This window comes from Pelodiscus sinensis, chromosome 16, assembly GCF_052426305.1.
Source record: "Pelodiscus sinensis isolate ZL-2025 chromosome 16, ASM5242630v1, whole genome shotgun sequence".
Lineage (NCBI taxonomy): Eukaryota > Metazoa > Chordata > Testudines > Trionychidae > Pelodiscus > Pelodiscus sinensis.
In genome coordinates this window covers 34,642,587-34,660,668 of record NC_143067.1, presented here as the reverse complement: position 1 = coordinate 34,660,668, position 18,082 = coordinate 34,642,587, and the positions used below count along the sequence as shown (strand labels likewise).

At 43.1% G+C, this 18,082-nt stretch overlaps 1 protein-coding gene and 1 long non-coding RNA gene across 3 annotated transcripts in view; one reads left to right on the top strand and one right to left on the bottom strand.

Annotated features, from left to right (window-relative positions):
- Nucleotides 1-4,974, bottom strand: part of LOC112544586 (uncharacterized) — a 36,895-nt gene extending 31,921 nt beyond the window's left edge. Inside the window, exon 1 of the long non-coding RNA XR_003087930.3 lies at nt 4,772-4,974. This is a non-coding gene — a long non-coding RNA (uncharacterized LOC112544586). The remainder of the gene's footprint in view (nt 1-4,771) is intronic.
- The window catches only part of LOC102454521 (rho GTPase-activating protein 7-like), a 157,982-nt gene that overhangs the window by 57,499 nt on the left and 82,401 nt on the right, over nt 1-18,082 (top strand). The gene's annotated exons all lie outside the window — the stretch shown is intronic.

Sequence of the window (18,082 nt, the reverse complement as noted above, 5' to 3'; positions counted from 1 at the left end):
AAAGATAGAAAGTATGGCAAGAGACCACCATGAATTAACCAGGAGATCTTACATGAGCTAAAAACCAAAAAGGAGTCCTATAAAAAGTGGAAAGTAGGTCAAATTACAAAGCATGAATATAAGTAAACAATGCAAGTATGTAGGTCAAGATTAGAAAGGCAAAGGCACAAAACAAGCTCAATCTAACTAGAGACCTAATGCGTAACAAGAAGACATTCTAAAAATATATTAGAAGCAAGAGGAAGATCTAGGAAAGGGTAGGCCCATTGCTCAGTGAAGAGGGAGAAACAATAACAGGAAACCTGGAAATGGCAGAGGTACTTAACGACCTCTTTGTTTTGGCTTTCACCAAGAAGTTTGATGGTTATGGGATGCCTAGCATAGTGAATGCTAGTGAAAATGGGGTAGGTTTAGAAGTTAAAATAAAAAAAGAACAAGTTAAACATTTCTTAGAAAAGTTAGATGTCTTTAAGTCACCGGAGCCTAATGAAATGCATCCTATAATAGGGAGCTGACAGTGGAGCTATCTGAGCCTTTAGTTATCATCTTTGAAAAGTCATGGAAGTCGGGTGAGATTCCAGAAAACTGGAAAAGGGCCAATCTAGTGCCCATCTATAAAAAGGGAAATAAGAACAACCCAGGAAACTACAGACCAGTCAATTTAACATCTGTGCCAGGAAAGATAATGGAACAAGTAATTAAGAAATTCTTCTGCATACACCTGGAAGATAATAGGGTGATAGGTAACAGCCTGCATGGATTTGTAAAGAACAAATCATGTCAAACCAATCTGATAGCTTTCTTTGATAGGACAATGAGTCTTGTGGATAAGGGAGAAGTGGTGGATGTGGTATACCTAGACTTTAGTAAGGCATTTGATACGGTCTCGCATGATCTTCTTATAAAAAACTTATAAAAAAACTAGGCACATTCAACTTAAATAGGGCTACTATAAGGTAGGTGCATAACTGGCTGGATAAACGTTCTCAGAGAGTAGATATTAATGGTTCACAATCCTGCTGAAAGGACATAACAAGTGGGGTTCTGCAGGGGTCTGTTTTGGGACCGGTTCTGTTCAATATCTTCATTAAAAGCGGCAAGGAGTCCTGTGGCACCTTATAGACTAACTGCAGTGTAGGAGCATAAACTTTCGTGGGCAAAGACCCACTTCGTCAGATGCCTTAAAAAAAGGAATAAGGGATCTTTCGGAAAAGGCTTTATTTTCCAAAAGATCCCCGTCTAGACTGACGCTTTTTTCCGGCAAAGCCCCGAGCCGGAAAAAAGCAGCAGCCATATTTATGTAAATGATTTAAATCCCCGCTTCATTTGCAATTGCGATGTGTCTAATTTGCATCCCTTTTACGGAAAAGGGATGCAGTCTAGACACAGCCATACAGAATGGGAAGCGACTGTCTAGGAAGGGGTACTACAGAAATGGATCTAGGGGTAATTGTGGATCACAAGCTAAATATGAGCCAACGGTGTGACGCTGTTGCACAAAAAGCAAACATGATTCTGGGATGCATTAACAGGAGTATTGTGAGCAAGACACAAGAAGTCATTCTTCCGCTCTACTCTGTGCTAATTAGGCCTCAACTGGAGTATTGTGTCCAGTTCTCGGCACCATATTTCAAGAAAAATGTGGAGAAACTGGAGAAGGTCCAGAGAAGAGCAGCAAAAGAATGATTAAAGGTGTAGAGAACATGACTTTTGAAGGAAAACTGAAAGAATTGGGCTTGTTTAGTTTGGAAAGGAGAAGACTGAGAGGGGACATGATAGCAGATTTCAGGTATCTAAAAGTGTGTCACAAGGAAGAGGGAGAAAAATTGTTCTCCTTGGCCTCTGAGGCTAGAACAAGAGGTAGTGGGCTTAAACTGCAGCAAGAGAGGTTTAGATTGGACATTAGGAAAAACTTCCTGCCTGTAAGGGTGGTTAAACACTGGAATAAATTGCTTAGGGAGCTTGTGGAATCTCCATCACTGGAGATATTTAAGAGCAGATTAGATAAACATCAGAGATGGTCTAGACCAGGGGTCCCCAACATGGCGTCCGCCGGGGCATTTATGTGCACTCGCCTAGTGACCAGGGCCGGCCTGAGCAATTCTTGCACCCCGGGCGCGCAGCGCATGTGCAGCCCCGCCCCCGGGTGCCTGGCAGCCCCAAAAGGTTGGGGACCACTGATCTAGACAGTACTGGGTCCTGCCGTGAGGGCAGGGGACTGGACTGGATGACCTCTCGAGGTCCCTTCCAATTCTAGTGTTCTCTGATTCTATGAAAAACATACAGAATTAGTGATTACAAGGTTATTTTTTAAAAACCTTTTTTACACTCCCCAGTTTAGAGTGAAAGCTCTGAGCAGAGACTGCTTCTTACTAAGTGCATAATTTTGGTTTGGAGGGTGAATTGAATAACAATTTTAAAAAACTGAATTTTGTTCCGTTTTTTATTTCAGGTTGTTTTGGGGGGTGTTTCTCTTTTTCCTTAACTACATTTCTGAACAAAATACTTTTTCAATAAGAACTGTGTATCCTAGGAATTTATATAACCCTCCCCCATCCTCCTCTAAAGTGACTTTCAGTCAACCAATGTATTATTAACCACATTAGTCATTATTAAAACCCCATCACACACGGGGAACTGAGGCACAGTGGTTTTCAACGTTTTTTCATTTATGGACCCCTGAATATTTCAAATGGAGGTGAAAACCTTTTTGGAAATCATGGTCTGTGAACTCCAAGGTGGTTCATGCACAGCAAATTGAAAACCACCAGAGTAGATGATTTGGCCAAGGTCACAAAGGAAGTGTGTGGCAGAGCAGGGAATTGCAATCAGCTCTCCCAATATCCATATTAGCATTCTTCCTCTCCAGGGCATCCATCCAGCACCTTTTATGAACATGGCATTCAATATCCAAAAGAAACACAGGTAATTAAAATATATGTTGCCATGGTGGCTCTTATGGCTGGGTGGGGTTAGACGGAAACACCAAAAATCCATTTGACAAAGAGGAAGAAGGAGAACAAACATTCTGGAAGATTATTTCTTCCCATCTATCTTTTTTTTCCCCAGTCCAATATATTCAAAATAAAAATTTTGCAAACAACCAAACTCCATGGGTAAAATGTTCAAAAGAACCCAAGTGTCATTTTCAGAAGTGATTTTAGGCACTTAAAAATTAATAGAAGACTATTACAGCTTGGACCTTCCTGGTCCAGTACCCTTGGGACCTGACTGATCCTTAATGAGGGATTTTGCCAGACCCGGGGAGGTCATTTCTGGCCCTCCCCAGCCCGGCATCTCCTGGCCTGGCTGCCAGCCTTCCCGCCATCTCCCCTCCTGCCACCAGCCCCACTGCCTTGCCAGCAGCAGGCCCCACCTGCACTCCCGTCCCACCAGCCCTGCTGCGGGGGCCCGCAGTCTTGCTGCCGGGGCGCCCAGACCCGCCACACTGTTTCAGCAGAGGTAAAACTCCCTGAGCATAGATAGTGGATTTGACCACCTACGTAAGAAGTTTAAAACTAATAAAAGAAAGTTCTTCTTCACACAGTGCATAGTCAACCTGTGGAACTCCTTGCCAGAGGAGGCTGTGAAAGCGAGGACTATAACAGAGTTGAAAGAGAAGCTAGATAATTTCATGGAGGTTAGTTCCATAAAAGGCTATTAGCCAGGAGATAGAAATGGTGTCCCTGGCCTCTGTCAGAGGCTGGAGATGGATGGCACGAGACAAATCGCTTGATCATTGCCTTCAGTCCACCCCCTCTGGGGCACCTGGTGCTGGCCACTGTCGGCACACAGGCTACTGGGCTAGATGGACCATTGGTCTGATCCAGTATGGCCATACTTATGTTGCCCTTGTATGGCTGCATGGGGCAAAGCTGGCTGTAACTGAGGCAAAGCTTTTAGAGGAGGCCTAATCTGTGAAAACTAATACAAATTAAAGTCCACTCAGTTTTGCCTGAAGCTGTTTTCAGGTGTAAGGCAGTGGGGATAGTATTCTGAGGTACTAGAAAAGTACTGGATCTGGACTACTAATCCTGTCATCTGAAGAAGTGGGTTGTGCCCACAAAAGCCCATGATACCATCTACATGTTTTGTTAGTCTTTAAGGTACTAATAGACTATTGGTTGTTTTTTAAGTTTTTCCTGTTACAGACTAACTTGGCTACCCCTCTGAAGCTAGAGAAGAACTGACAGACTAAACTAATAGTTGTCAAAGAGAGTGAATTTTGTGGAGCCATGTTTCTGGGAATCTCAACCTGTTATTTCTGCTAGAATGAAAAAGGTAGGGTGAAACATAAATATAGAGAATATACCACGGTTAAAATAATCTAGAGGTGATGAGTTAAAACTAAAAATAAATGGAATGAACAAAAGTTATTTAAAAATGTTTAAGAAAACTGAAAAAAAGGCACAAGTTAATAATACCCTAAAAAAGACTGGTATCAGCAAAGTGGGGGTAAAGTAGCAGAAATAGGAATGTGAAATTATTTTACAATCTTATTGTAAACGGGTCTATAGGGTGCCCCGTTGGCACCACGTCACCCCCCCTTGGCCCCGTGCTTCCTTCACCCCTTTTTGAGAGCCCTCCGGCATTCAAGTTTGTCTTAACAGTAGTTCATAGGGCTTCCCCTAGGTTGGGAGTTCACTGGCCCCTGAGGCGGGGAGAGGGAGGGTCTGGGCCTGCCCCCTCTCACGGACCCCAGCCCAGGGACCTAAGGACACAAACGCCTATGCCGTCCAGTCCGGCTAGCGGGGCGTTCGCTGTAACTCACCAGCCCACAGGCTCCCTTTGCCCGCCCTGGGCTACTTCCTCTCTCTGCCGTCACCACTTCCCGTAGCAGCCGGGCTCACCACCTCACTTTGGGTCCCATCCGTCACTCCTCCTTGTTACAGGCTTGCTCCCTCTGAGCTCCCTCCCTTCCCCGGCATCTCCTGGGGTTTAAATCCCCACACCGGCTCCCAGCCTGCAGGGCCCCGCCCCTTCCGGTGTGGCCACGCTTCCGGGCCAGCGGCGGGGCCGCGTGATGACATCACCACCCCTGCGCCAGCGTCCAGACTCCCCGCCGTGCCCGGGCATCCTGTCGGGGTGGCCACCTGTGAACACCCGGCGCACCGTCTGTAGGCTGTCCCTGGCGCCGCTTGATCCCCGGGCTGCTCCGCCCCCTGCCCCGAGAGCCGCCAGGAGAGCGGAGTGCCCCCTCTGCCCCGTCACACTTATATTGTGTTCCTTTGCCTCTCCCCTTCCCTAGAAACTGTTCTTAGTAGATAAAAGACCCTGAAGAGCGTGAGATCTGTCAGCTTGGTGCCTTCTGGGGCATTAAGTAAATAAATAAAATACTAACAGTTGAAGAGCTGAGGAGACTGAAATGCACTTTGTGTGACTTTTGGTATGGAAATTCTAGGTTCTAGTTCAGGAGTGGGAGATAATTTTTGAAGGAGGGGCCACTTCTCACATTTTGGACGTGGCTGTGGGCTGCCCCGAAAGAGGCGGGGTCTTGGGCGGAAGGGAGGGGCCAGTAGACTTTGCATGTTCCCCTGCCCACAGACCCTGATTGGTCAGGGGCAGGGGAGCATGTAAAGTGTTTGCCCCCCGCCCCCGCCCTGACAGAGACACGCAGCACCTAGAGAGAACCACCAGCCATTTTGAACAGCTGGCGGTTCTCTCTGGTGCTGTGCACCCCTGATGGGGGGGAAGAGACTTCACATGCTCCCTTATTCCCAGGTCTCAATTAGCCTGAGGCGAGGGTGTGGCAGAGTGGCCGCAGGCTAAATCAACCGGCTTGGTGGGCCAGATCCAGCTATGAACACTGTCTTGCCCACCCTTGTCCTAGTTAGTACAACTTAAAGAGAACTGAGGTCAAATCTCTTTCAGTTCAGTTTCCCCTTCCCTTTCTTCACCCTCCCAGGTCCCAATCACAACCAAGTCTATGTGTGATATTCACCTTGGGATCTACCACAGTAGGTCAGATTATTGATCCATTCAGCCAGGTAGCCTTTCTCTTTGGCAGAAACCATTACTAGATGCTTGGAAGAAAATAAAGTACCACCCCAAATGCACCTACCCATCTAGCAGTAAATGAAGAGAGGGGCATCTGACCCCCACGGTTGTTGATTTACATTCTGAGGCCTGAGTTCTGGTTACTTGTAGCTTATCATGCCTGTCTACAAGGATAATTATTACTACTATTCGGTTTAGGATTATCCAACCATTTTAAAAAAAAAAATTCAAGCCACGGTGCTTGAATTCTATCATCACCTAATTACACATCCTGGCTACACATAGCATTAAGATGAATTCCCTTTTAAATATACTTGCCATTAATTTAACTGAGCAGCTCCTTGCTCTCGTATTCTGAGATGATGGATTGTGAAATACTCTCCTTTAAATGAATCCTGGCTCCATATTTCTGTGGGGCACAGTAGTCTCTCTTGGGCGGTATGCGAAGCATGCTTGTAAAAGATACCGTAAATATGAAAGCTACACACTCTGGTGATTTTAGTGTTGGCACATTCTTGATGTTGCAGAAAAACAAATTCAGCTCAGCTGTGGGGTTTTTATAACCCTACAGAAATAATCATTCAAATATGATGGTATGGGTGAGAGTAACACCCTCTCATTAAAGCATCATCAATTGAAAATGGGACTGTGTAAAGCTTGTAATACTTCAGATTGCTGAGTGGAAATATATTGCCTTAAAGAGCTTTGGTTTTGAGCCTTTAATGGTAAAATATGTCATCTGGCTGCTGTCACTGTTTTCGCTGGTTTGACTCTGTGAATAGTGCAGTGTTTACATTTTTTTTATATATAAATTATTTTACTCCATAAAATAGGGGCATTCCCTAAAGGGGGAAAAAAACCTTTGTGTTTCTATAGACTCTTCCATGTAATGATCCATAAGTTGTCTACCAAAGTTAATTAAATAGAGATGGACATAAGCCAACCCACTGGAACCTAACAGCCCTCAATTTCTGACTCACACAACAAAAATTATCTGAATTTCACAGCTAGAAACTACTTGGCACTTCCCAGCAGCAGCTGCCTGTACAAGCGTTCCAGCCCTCCTGCTCTAAAAGTACACACCCTGCCCTCTTTTGTGTAAGGAAAATCTCACTAACCTGTTAGCTCTATATGGCTTATGATTGTTACACACTCTTGAAGTTCTGAAACTATCCATTAGAGGGCAGTTCATGTATACTGGCCAGCTCATTACATTGGGATCTCAGGTTTCAGAGGTAGTAGCCCTAGTCTGTTTCAATAAAAACAACACGGAGTCAGTCCAGTGGTACCTTAAAGACTAACAACTGTATTGTGGCATAAGCTTTCGTGACAAAAGCTATAAGAGGTAAGTAGAAGAGCTGTATAACTTCAAATGAGGCTTCCCAAGTCCTTTCAAGGCTTTTTGTTTGATTTTATTAATTGCAGATGTTAATGCTGCGCTGTCCCTTTGAAACGTTGCTGGGACTCCCCAGCTGACCCCAGGCTACACTGCACGTTTGAAACACACAGGGGCAGCATTTCAAAGGAACAGTCACCTCACAGCTGAGCCAGGGATCAGCTGTGTGGTGTCTGCCCTTTAGAAATGCCACCTCCATGTGTTTCAAAGGGGCAGTGGAGCCTGGGGTCAGTTGGGAACTCACCAGCTGATCCTGGGCTCTGTGCGGCATTTCCTCAGAACCTGGGGTCAGCAGGGGAGTCCCCAGCTGACCCCCAGGCTCCACGGCTGCCCCTTTGAAATGCTGCCACTTTGAAGTACCCCTTCCTCCCACTTTGCTGCCTCTATCTGATAGAAGCAGCATAGGGTGAGGGTGGGGGGCCGAATCGACTAGTCCACTAGTCTTTAACTTCCCTACTAGGAATCGACTAGTCTTTAACTTCCCTACTAGGAATTGACTAGTTTTTAACTTCCCTACTGGGGATTAGCTAGAGTGCCCAGCTGATCCTCAGCTCCTGGTTGCACTGTCCCTTTGAAGTGCCGCTCCAGTGCTTCAAAGGCACAGAGCAACGTGGAGCCAGGGATCAGCTGGGCACTCCAGCTGATCCTGGGCTCCTAATGTACTGCCTTTTGAGGCGCCAGGATGGTGTTTTCAAGAGGCAATGCAACCCGGAGTTGAGGATCAGCTGGGCACTCCAGCTGATCCTCAGCTCCGTGTTGTGCTGCCCCTTTGATGCGCCACCATGGCGCTTCAAAGGGGGCAGCGCTGCATGGAGCCCAGAGTCAGCTGGGGACTCCATCTGATCCCAGGCTCCATGCAGCACTGCCCCGTTGAAACGCCGCGGCAGCATTTCAAAGGGGAGACGCACGCGATTAATCGCGTGATTAATCACGATTACATTTTTTAATTGCTTACAGCCCTAGTTGTAAACAAAGAATAGGAGGAAGAATGGGATAGAGAGACTTTATCTAGACAAAGATTTGGAAGGTGTTAGCTAATACTTAGCTGGTACAAGGCAGTGTGTTTCTGCAAGATATGCAGCTTTAACGCTCTCATCAGATCACCTCATCTGAAGAAGTGGGTTTTGCCCATGAAAGCTCATGATTCTCTCTCCCTCTCTCTCTCTACACACACACACACACACACACGCACGCACGTGTGTGTGCGCGCGCTGCCCTTCTGAGGCTCTGACACATGTTACAGTGCCTACAATAGGCTGTTAACACTAACCTGTTCCTAACACCTTTCAAATCCTAGTCTAGACAACATGTTAGTGTTAAGTCTTGTGTAGACAAGGCAGTATGCCTCTCACAAGTCTTTCAATGGTCAAATTAAAGCTTTACATCAATCATCTTAGCATGTATGAAAAATACACTGCCTTGTCTAGATCAGGATGGTAACACATGTTAGTGAACACCTTCCAGATCCCAATCTAGACAAAGCCTCAGTGACTTGCAGCAGGTCTGTGGTTCTCTACGCTTTTGTTATTTTGATTTAGCCACCAGACCATGCTTCCTGTTTTAAAAAAAGAAACCTAGGAGTTCCAACCTGCTTTGCATCATAGGCGCTGATTCCAGGGGTGCTCTGGGGCTGAAGCACACACAGAGATAAATTAGTGGGTGCTCCGTAATCACCAGCAGATGTGCTCATCCCTCTGCTCCCATCCCCACCAGCACCTCTCACCTGCTGGCAGCCTCCTGATAAATCCTTACCTCCCTCCCAGTGTCTCCCACCTGCTGCAAACTGCTGTTTTGTGGCATGCAGTAGGCTCTGGGAGGGAAGCAGAGGAGCAGAGACAAGTGTCCTCGGGAAGATGGTGAGAAGAGGTAAGCTGGGGAAAGAGCAGGGGCAGGAAGAGGCGGGGCAGAGGCTTGGGGTTGTGGTGGAGGGGGTGCAGGACCTAGCATGGGGGAGTGGTCAAGCATTCCCCAGCGCCTGTGCCTCACATTCCAGGTGCTCAAAACTCCTTCCTCGCTACACCTCCTCCCGGTGTAACATAGCCACTCCCAATCACCAGCTCCAAATCCTAGAATATGGGCCAGTCCATCCATTTTTTAAATGATTTGACTAAAACATCCACCTTAAACAGTGTGTGATTTGATTAGAAGACACAGTTGTATGTACTTCTGTTAGCTTATTCGTCACAAGCTTTTGTTTTCTTTTTCAAAGCCAAGGCTGGTACTCCAAGGCAGCTACAAGAGGAAAATTGAACAGATTTCAAGGGCCATTAACATTTACAGTACCTGGGTTTAATAAATATTCGGTGCAAAAGTTCTTGCTTCAGTTAGCTTAGTAGCAACACTGGTCAAACCCACACGTGTGCAATTTCTATATCTCCACTGTTGTAAATCTGTGATGGAAGTAAAAGCTGTGAAAAACAAGTAGTGTTGTATGCCTTACAGCCGTGGTATGTTGCTGATAAAAGAACTGGGCATAAAGGTTGCTTACATTAGGCCTGGACTCTGTCTCTTTCCTGCCTTTTGTATGCCTGTAGACTTCCTATGATAGGTGGGAATGTTACAGAAAATGTCAATGTGAATGACGGTTAATATCTCAGCTGGGATTTTGCCAAGTTATAAGCCTGTGAGAAATGAGTTGCAGCAGTTTTAAGACCTAAACCTACATCCTTCTTAATGAATTTGCACAAAACCATTAGTCTGTGGTGAGAAGTGGTATTTGCCACTAAGGGTATGTCTACACAGCAACATTGTTTTGAAATACCTTAGACCGTGTTTACATAGCAAGCAGTTATTTCGAAATAATGTTGAAATACGTTCAAGCTAGAGGACTTCTTACTCTGACTCCTGTAACCCTCAGTGTACGAGGAGTGAGGGGAGTCGGAGAAAGAGTGCTCGATTTCAAAATAAGTGCTGTGTAGATGGTACCAATTTTGAAATAAGTTTTTCAAAATAAACTATGCAATTGACATAGCTCAATTTGTGTAGCTTATTTTGAGTTAAGCCCTGTTGTGTAGACGCGCCCTAAGAGAGTCAGACTGGAGTCAGGGACAGAGCATTTAAATGCTTTGACAGAGGTCATAGAGTCAGAGCCAAGAATAGATCCCTAGAGTCTTGACTTGCAAGTTCCCTACCATAACCCCTATATACGCCTTTTGACTGTGACCTATGATTATTAGGGGCGGAGCAGTGGTGGGATGGTGTCCTCACTTACAAAGTGACTTAAAAGGATTTTCACTTGATTTATTGAGGACTTCTTTTATTCGGGCTTCTGAGAGCCATCTCTTGACACTGCCAGGGACTCTGCATGAGCTGGTCTTACTTGACTGAGCTTGTGGAATGTCCCATAAAATCCTTCCAGTGCCGTGCTTTAACCAACTCCGGTCCTCTTGACATTTCTGGATGTTTTCTAAACATCTCATGCCAGCAGCAATGTGTCAAATAAGCAGCATTGTGACGCCTGATGGATATCTGGATAAGGAGTGTGCCTCAGTAAGAGAGGAAGAGGTCAACACGAGTTATGTACACAACTTGAACTGGCAGAAAAGAGACATGTCCCTGTAGCCATAAAACAAAATGCAAAACTAGAAGCCAAGTTGGTCAATGACTGCACTGGCCCAGAGGGGGGTCATGTGGGAGAATGAGCTGGGAAGTGGAAAGAGCGTAATTGAGTATGATTGAATGAATATTAGTTGCAGTTACTGTACTTTGAGCCCTGCTGAGTGAGAGTGAGAGGTCCAGGCACACAGCTGCTATTGCCATGGTTCATGCTGTGACTTGAACCATTTGTAACCAGCTACTAATATGACTAGTACCCAGGCACAACCTGAAAGCCATGGTGAATAATCATTGCAGCCAAGCACATATCACCCATGCCAGTAATCTATCCTACATCTTCCTGTAACCAGCTTGTAACACTAGTTAACTGACCAGAAGAGTAACTGTACTCATGTAACTAGACTTTCCTTCATCTCCTCAGTCTATGTGGTAAGAAATCCCAGAAAGCATTGCTCCATAATCTGCTGGGGGTGGCCTTTGAGCATAATCTCCTGCCACTCAATCTCTAGCTGAAGCGTCATGGATTAGCTTTCCATGGTTTTCACAGTATGCACTGGTACCAAAATTATGTTTTTTGGGATGGGGTGGAACTTACTGTGTGGACCCAATTAATCCATGCTCATTTCATGAGTTCTAGTGATGTGTGTCAGGCTCTCATTACAAGGAAGGGCACAGGTTACTTGACATGCTTACAGGTCTCAGAGAGGCAATGTGCACCTTCCAGTTTATTCCACACTCTGTGACTTTGTGTCAGGTTTTCAAAAGTTTTTAGAACCCTAAAAAAGGAAAAAGGCACCTGACTTTCATAAGCTTCAGAGGGATAGCCAAGTTAGTCTGTAACAGGAAAAACTTTAAAAAAACAACAGGTCGCACTTTAAAGACTAACAAAACATGTAGATGATATCATGAACTTTCATGGGCACAGCCCACTTCTTCAGATGATTGGAGTGATAGGCATCTCAAAAGCACCTGTCTGCCTCTTCAGGAGCCTAAATCCTGTTGGAAATCAGTACTGCCTCATCAGCTAGTGTGCTAATAAGATATTTCAGCAACAATGCTGGCTTTCAGTTGATTGTGAATTTAACCTTGTAGGGCAAGTGGAATGAAAAAAAAACGGCACTTTCGCAAGATTACAACAAACAATATGTTTTTAAAATGTTTATCACCATCTATTGGAATCTTCTTAATTGAAATTCTTGTCAAATTCTTATGAGATTGGTTTAATTTTAGCTAGTGTTTATATACCCTCTTATTTGCCAAAATGTTTCAAATGTAAGTACATTAAGCTCCCCTTAGTGCAATGCAGAAGCCAGTCCTCTATCCCAGGAATGAACTTTGATCTGGAGGTAGCAGGTGCCTCATGTAGATATAAGGAGGTGAAAAAATGAAGTTGTTTGTGTAACAATCCATCATTTTAATAAGCATTAAAACATAAGTGAGGAATGCTACTATACATGTTTCACGTTTTTTGTGCAGCAGGACTACTGATAATATTGGACTCTAATGTAGCCTCGTGTTGTGCTGTACCATGCAGGTAAAACAAAGGCAGTGACACAGAATCACCTTTGCTAATTATCTGAAGGACAATATTAAGAATGATGAATTGGATTTAGATAGTCTTGAGCAGGGGTGTCCAAACTTTTTTCAAAGAGGGCCAGATTTTATGAAGTGAACATGCGTGAGGGCCGACCATTTTGCCTGACATTCTTTGAATGTCATTAAAATTAAACGCAAATTAACTATTTTATGCAAAGTTTATTGCAAACGGCATACTTTTCATTTCGTCACATGGATGACAAATCTAAACAGGAGTTAAATCACTCTGCCTTTCATATCTGAAGGCCAGATTAAAAAAAAATCCAGGAAGCTGAAATATATGTCAGGAACATTGTAAAGTACATTACATATTATTGGTAATAAAGGTTGTCTGTCAACTTTTAAGTTAAAAAAATATGAACAGGAACATAACACCAAGTATACATGTTGTGTCCAAATATATTTATAACTGATTTAGACCAACTGACATTAACTGAGATTTTACAATGTATTCATCTCAATACATATGGATTCGTTCGGGGCCATAAAAGATAGATATTGCCAAATTACCTGTGGGGCCGTATTAAACCGGAACACGGGCCGCAATTGGCCCGCGGGCCGGACTTTGGACATGCCTGGTCTTGAGCCTCTGGAGAATGAGGTTGAAATCCAGTCTTTTAAAGAGGAATAGAAGCAGTATTTAAGTCAGGACTAAGCTGTGTTGGACAGAACACAATGGTGAATTGTATATGGTGCTGAGCTCAAGTTAATTCTGTTAGCGCTGTACTTTTGTGAGCTTTAAAACAGCCACAAAGTTTTTTAAAAAAGGCCCTCAGCCATCGTCTGTATCAAAATCTCAACTCTGTGCAAAATTGAACATGTGGTTCAGCCCATTTGAGAAAGACTGTTAGCTATTCAGTTTGGATCCAGTTCTAAACTACTCATACGTTGGCAGTTGCATGGCACTCAGACTTTATTTGGGACCAATCTCCAATCTATTTTAATGAGGCATTAACTTTTTACTTGTAGATGTTGAATATAATATTAAAACAGAATGATCATCTCTCCTTGGTTGTGATTTTCCCTGTTATGGCAGAAACATTTGGAAAATATTCTTTAAATTGATCAGTACCCAGGATTTAGGGTCTAATTCTGCTAACGGACCATCCCCAAAGGTGCTAAGAACCTTAACTGCCAATTAAAATCAATGAGAACTGAGGATGTTCAGAATTTTCAGAATCAGCCTGTAGGTTGAACATGTTTCTGCACAAAGCCTATGAGCATAATAAGACATGAAGTGCCATGTATTTTACAGTGGCATAGAAGTAATTTGTAATACATAATTTATGCAAAAAAAAAGTGACGTGTCTCCATAGAATGTAAAGCTGAACATTGCAGATGAATATCTCATGAACCTTCTTCCATCCAGAGGAAAACATGCTCTGAAAAGCTTTTTTTAAATCTCTATTAAAAACCATTTATACTACCTCAACCCCAGTAGCTTAGATAATGAAAATGTAGTTGATACCAGGAAGGGGGCCTGCTGCTGACTATAGATTTTCTCACCCCCGTTCCTTCCTACTTTTGTTGTGGTGCTGAGTCCAAGTCCAAAAATGCTGCAAGCGCCAATACCTGGTAATTTGCCCCTCCTATTTTTTTCCTACAACAAACAGTGCAGAGGGGCCCTCTTTTGAAAGTCTGAGAATTAGTGCCAAGGAAATAAAATATTACTCAATTTTCTAACTTGCATACATAACTCATCAAATAACTCATCACCAATTTAATTTCATAATGCAAATGGATTTAGATATATTGGGTAGATACTGTAACCAAGGACATGGAGTGGGTAGGGTACCTGTGAAATATGTACCTGTCAGCCAAGGTTAATTAAGATACATTGGCTTCTCACAGGGAAACAGTCAAAAGAAAAAGCTTCTCTTTCGTCTACAGACCAATACAGATTATATTAGGGAAACCTCAGCATTTTCTTTTGTAAGGATTCTACCCAAATAAGTCTCTTCTCTCTCCCCAACCCACTACTTCAATGTAAAGGCCTTGGCAATTATTTGTATTGCCCAGGGCATGACCCTACTCTCTCTCAAACCATTGAACATAACTTGGCATTGCTCTTCAAGACTATGCTATGACTTGTTCTTCTGGATTTCTCTCAGGTGACATTCCTCTGGGGAGCACCTTGTTACTTCAGAATTCACTACAGATCCCAACCTGACTGTGGCATGTAAAAATGCAGGTATCATGTTAAATAACACTTCTTCACGTCAAAAACAAGCAAAGCTTTCCCAAAACACCAATATTAAATGTCCTTTCCTGTTGGCCATTAGAAAAGCTAAATATTATTTTCAAATCCAGAAGTGTTTGTCAACATAATCTAAGTTGTTTTATTTTGCAGTAACAACACTGCAGTCTAAATATGATAGGTATGACAATATTTGAAAAAAAACATATGGAATTAAGTTAAAATACTTAATAGGGTCCAATGTACTAAAATGCAAGATTTTTTGGGACAATCTGTAGGAAGTGGATTGACTAGGAAACATCTTTGAAGTTGCATCTTAAATCAAAAAAACATTGTTTTGTTTATAACATATTCATGGTTTCTTCTCCAAAGGCCCAAACTTGATAAATTAAAGATTTACAGAGTCGTGAGTGTTCTTGTGCTGAGCAAAGAGTGTTGTGAACTGGAAGTTAGAGGAAAACTTCTAGGGTTGACAGGTGTCCAGTTTTCGCCTAGACTGTCCATTATTTGGGTCCTCCATCCGGTAAAAAAAATCAGAAAATACCAGACATGTATTTCTTGTTTCCATCAGATGGAAGCCCCTCCCCTTTTTCTTAACAAAATTTTTTCCCTTTTTGGGGGGGGTGTGTTCAGTAATTTTTGTTAAACCATTTGGCAACCCTAAAAACCTCTGTGTGTGGTTTTGAAGAACTTTTACTTACCACAGTGCATTTTAGAACTGGGTTGAGCCCTGGTAAATGTATTAGCCTGCATGCAGTTTCTTTTATTGTTTTAACTTGTTTTTTCTATGATGTTTTTACCTTAAGAATAAAATGTGCTTGCTTAGAAATAGCTATGTGGTAACTGTTCCTGTGACAATTATACGCTGTTCTGTCTCTGTAGAGAAGGCAAAAGAAGCTCACTTAGGCAGTCTTTTGCTGGGGATACCAAAGTATCATCAGGAAACTGTGCAGCCTGGAAATACTCCAAGCAGAGAAGAGTGAGATTCGAGTCTCCATCCACGACAGAAAGGGGCACTACAGATTGAGTTGCCCTGAGCTGTGACACTAGCTAGCTCTGACTGAACTGCAAAAGTTTTGGAGGTTTAGTTTAGAGGGATGGTCTAGATTGTTTATGTTTGCTTGTCTGAAGGTCTTAAGACTGCAGAGCTATGCTGGAAATCTCCCAAGATATTGTGAGATTTGTTCTTGTGATATCGGAAGCACTTCTAATGGTGGCTAAATTCAGAAATGTCAAGCTACCATAACAGAAGATATTTAACCTAACTTGAAGTAGGACACAGGGGAATGAAAAATTGCCAGTAATGACACTTTTTCCCTTTAGTATAAATCAACTAAACTTTTTCAAACCTTCTTGGTTTTTGCATTTGGGTCAACCTGAATTTTGGCCCGTTGTTTATTCAAGTATTATCCGAAGGAAGAACTGAAGTGTAAGCTTCCAGGTGTTGCTAACAGCATTGCAAAACAATAGATTTTACATCTTGAATGAATACATATTATGTTAACAATGCTCATTTAAGGCACTATTATGATTATTGGTAGTTGTTTGTATTCCAGTAATATGTACAGTCCCTGCCTCAAATATAAAGAGTTTGTGTGAAGGAATATGTTTTAATCAGAATCTAGCCTATTTTAAGCTATGTCTTCCATATAATATTATTATTATAGATACTTTGATTCTATTTACAGTGCACTTCAGTTTTTATATGAGTATTTAAAATATCTAGAATACAAGCCCGTGTACTGCAGGCGGCTCTGAGGGTCGACTGACCTCAGCCCCGTACTTTCTGCCTGAAGCCCTCCCTTTCCAGGAGCATGCATCTTCCCCACCACCACCTTGACCAGGGGCCTTGCAATTCTGTCAGCCCCAAGGCGAAAGCCTCAAAGGTAGACAACATTTAAGGTGTGGAATACCAGTGCCAATAGGTACGGGAAACAATATTCCATAGTCACAGAAGCACTATGCTTGGAATGCAGCATATTGTGAGTGTTTGAAGGCTGAAGAGAAAAGGGCAGAGGCAGAAGAAAGAGTGGCAGGGAAAGAGGAAAACAGATGGAACTAATACAGATATTAGCTAGGGCTGTTACAACAACAACAACATGTGCTTGCTTGGGTCCATTTTAAATAATTCCTTGGGCTCAGGGAACATGGTCTTACAATTCAGACTAACATAGAGCCACCTCCTATTATGTATTATGAAAACAAATAACCCTTTAAAATCCAAGACTTTTAAGGAGAGTTCATATACAGAAACCATAGGTTGGGTAAGGAATACTTCCCAGTACAAGGCAATTGCAGTCTATTTGTAATGGAGTCATTCATCTTCTGAAGCTGGATGGGTACCTATGTTCCAGGAATAGGCTGGCTTGAACGATTCCCTATATAAGGGTATGTCTACACTACCCTCCTAGTTCGAACTAGGAGGGTAATGTTGGCATACCGCACTTGCAAATGAAGCCCGGGATTTGAATTTCCCGGGCTTCATTTGCATAAGCGGGGAGCCGCCATTTTTAAAACCTCGCTGGTTCGAACCCCGTGCAGCGCGGCTACACGGGGCTCGAACTAGGTAGTTCGGACTAGGATTCCTATTCCGAACTACCGGTACACCTCGTGGAATCCTAGTTCGAACTACCTAGTTCGAGCCCCGTGTAGCCGCGCTGCACGGGGTTCGAACCAGCGGGGTTTTAAAAATGGCGGCTCCCCGCTTATGCAAATGAAGCCCAGGAAATTCAAATCCTGGACTTCATTTGCAAGTGCGGTATGCCTACATTACCCCGCTAGTTCGAACTAGCGGGGTAGTGTAGACATACCCTAAGGGAGGAAATGCTTACTAACCCTTTACTTATATTGTGACCCCTTGGCAGCAGCTGCTAATTTCATCTGGTAAGTGAATTTCATCCCGTCTTTTGACTTCAGGATTTGTAGCAGGATGTTTTGTCCTTATTTAGAAAAATATTTTTAATTTAAAAAAATCCATATTTAATACTTTTGTGAACTTTGGATTTAAAAGCAAGCCCTTTGTTGTTATCCAACAATCTGAGCTCATCCTAAAATCCTTAAAAACAAAGCCAAACAAACACAGGGCACTCAACATTCTTACGTAATAGCCTCAGGTTTTTGGCAAAGATCAGCTGGGAAGCAGCATGGAACTTTCATTTATATAACTTTGAAATTGGGTGGACTTCCTTTCTGGGTTCACCTCTCACGACACCAGTGAAAACGGTATGATGAAGCTCTGCTTTCATAAGTGATTTTTAACAAAAAGTATTTCCTACTCTTGTTTGAGTTCTTTACAAGAGTTTCTTTGGCTTGGAATCAATGTTCTATCAACAGTGCCGTGA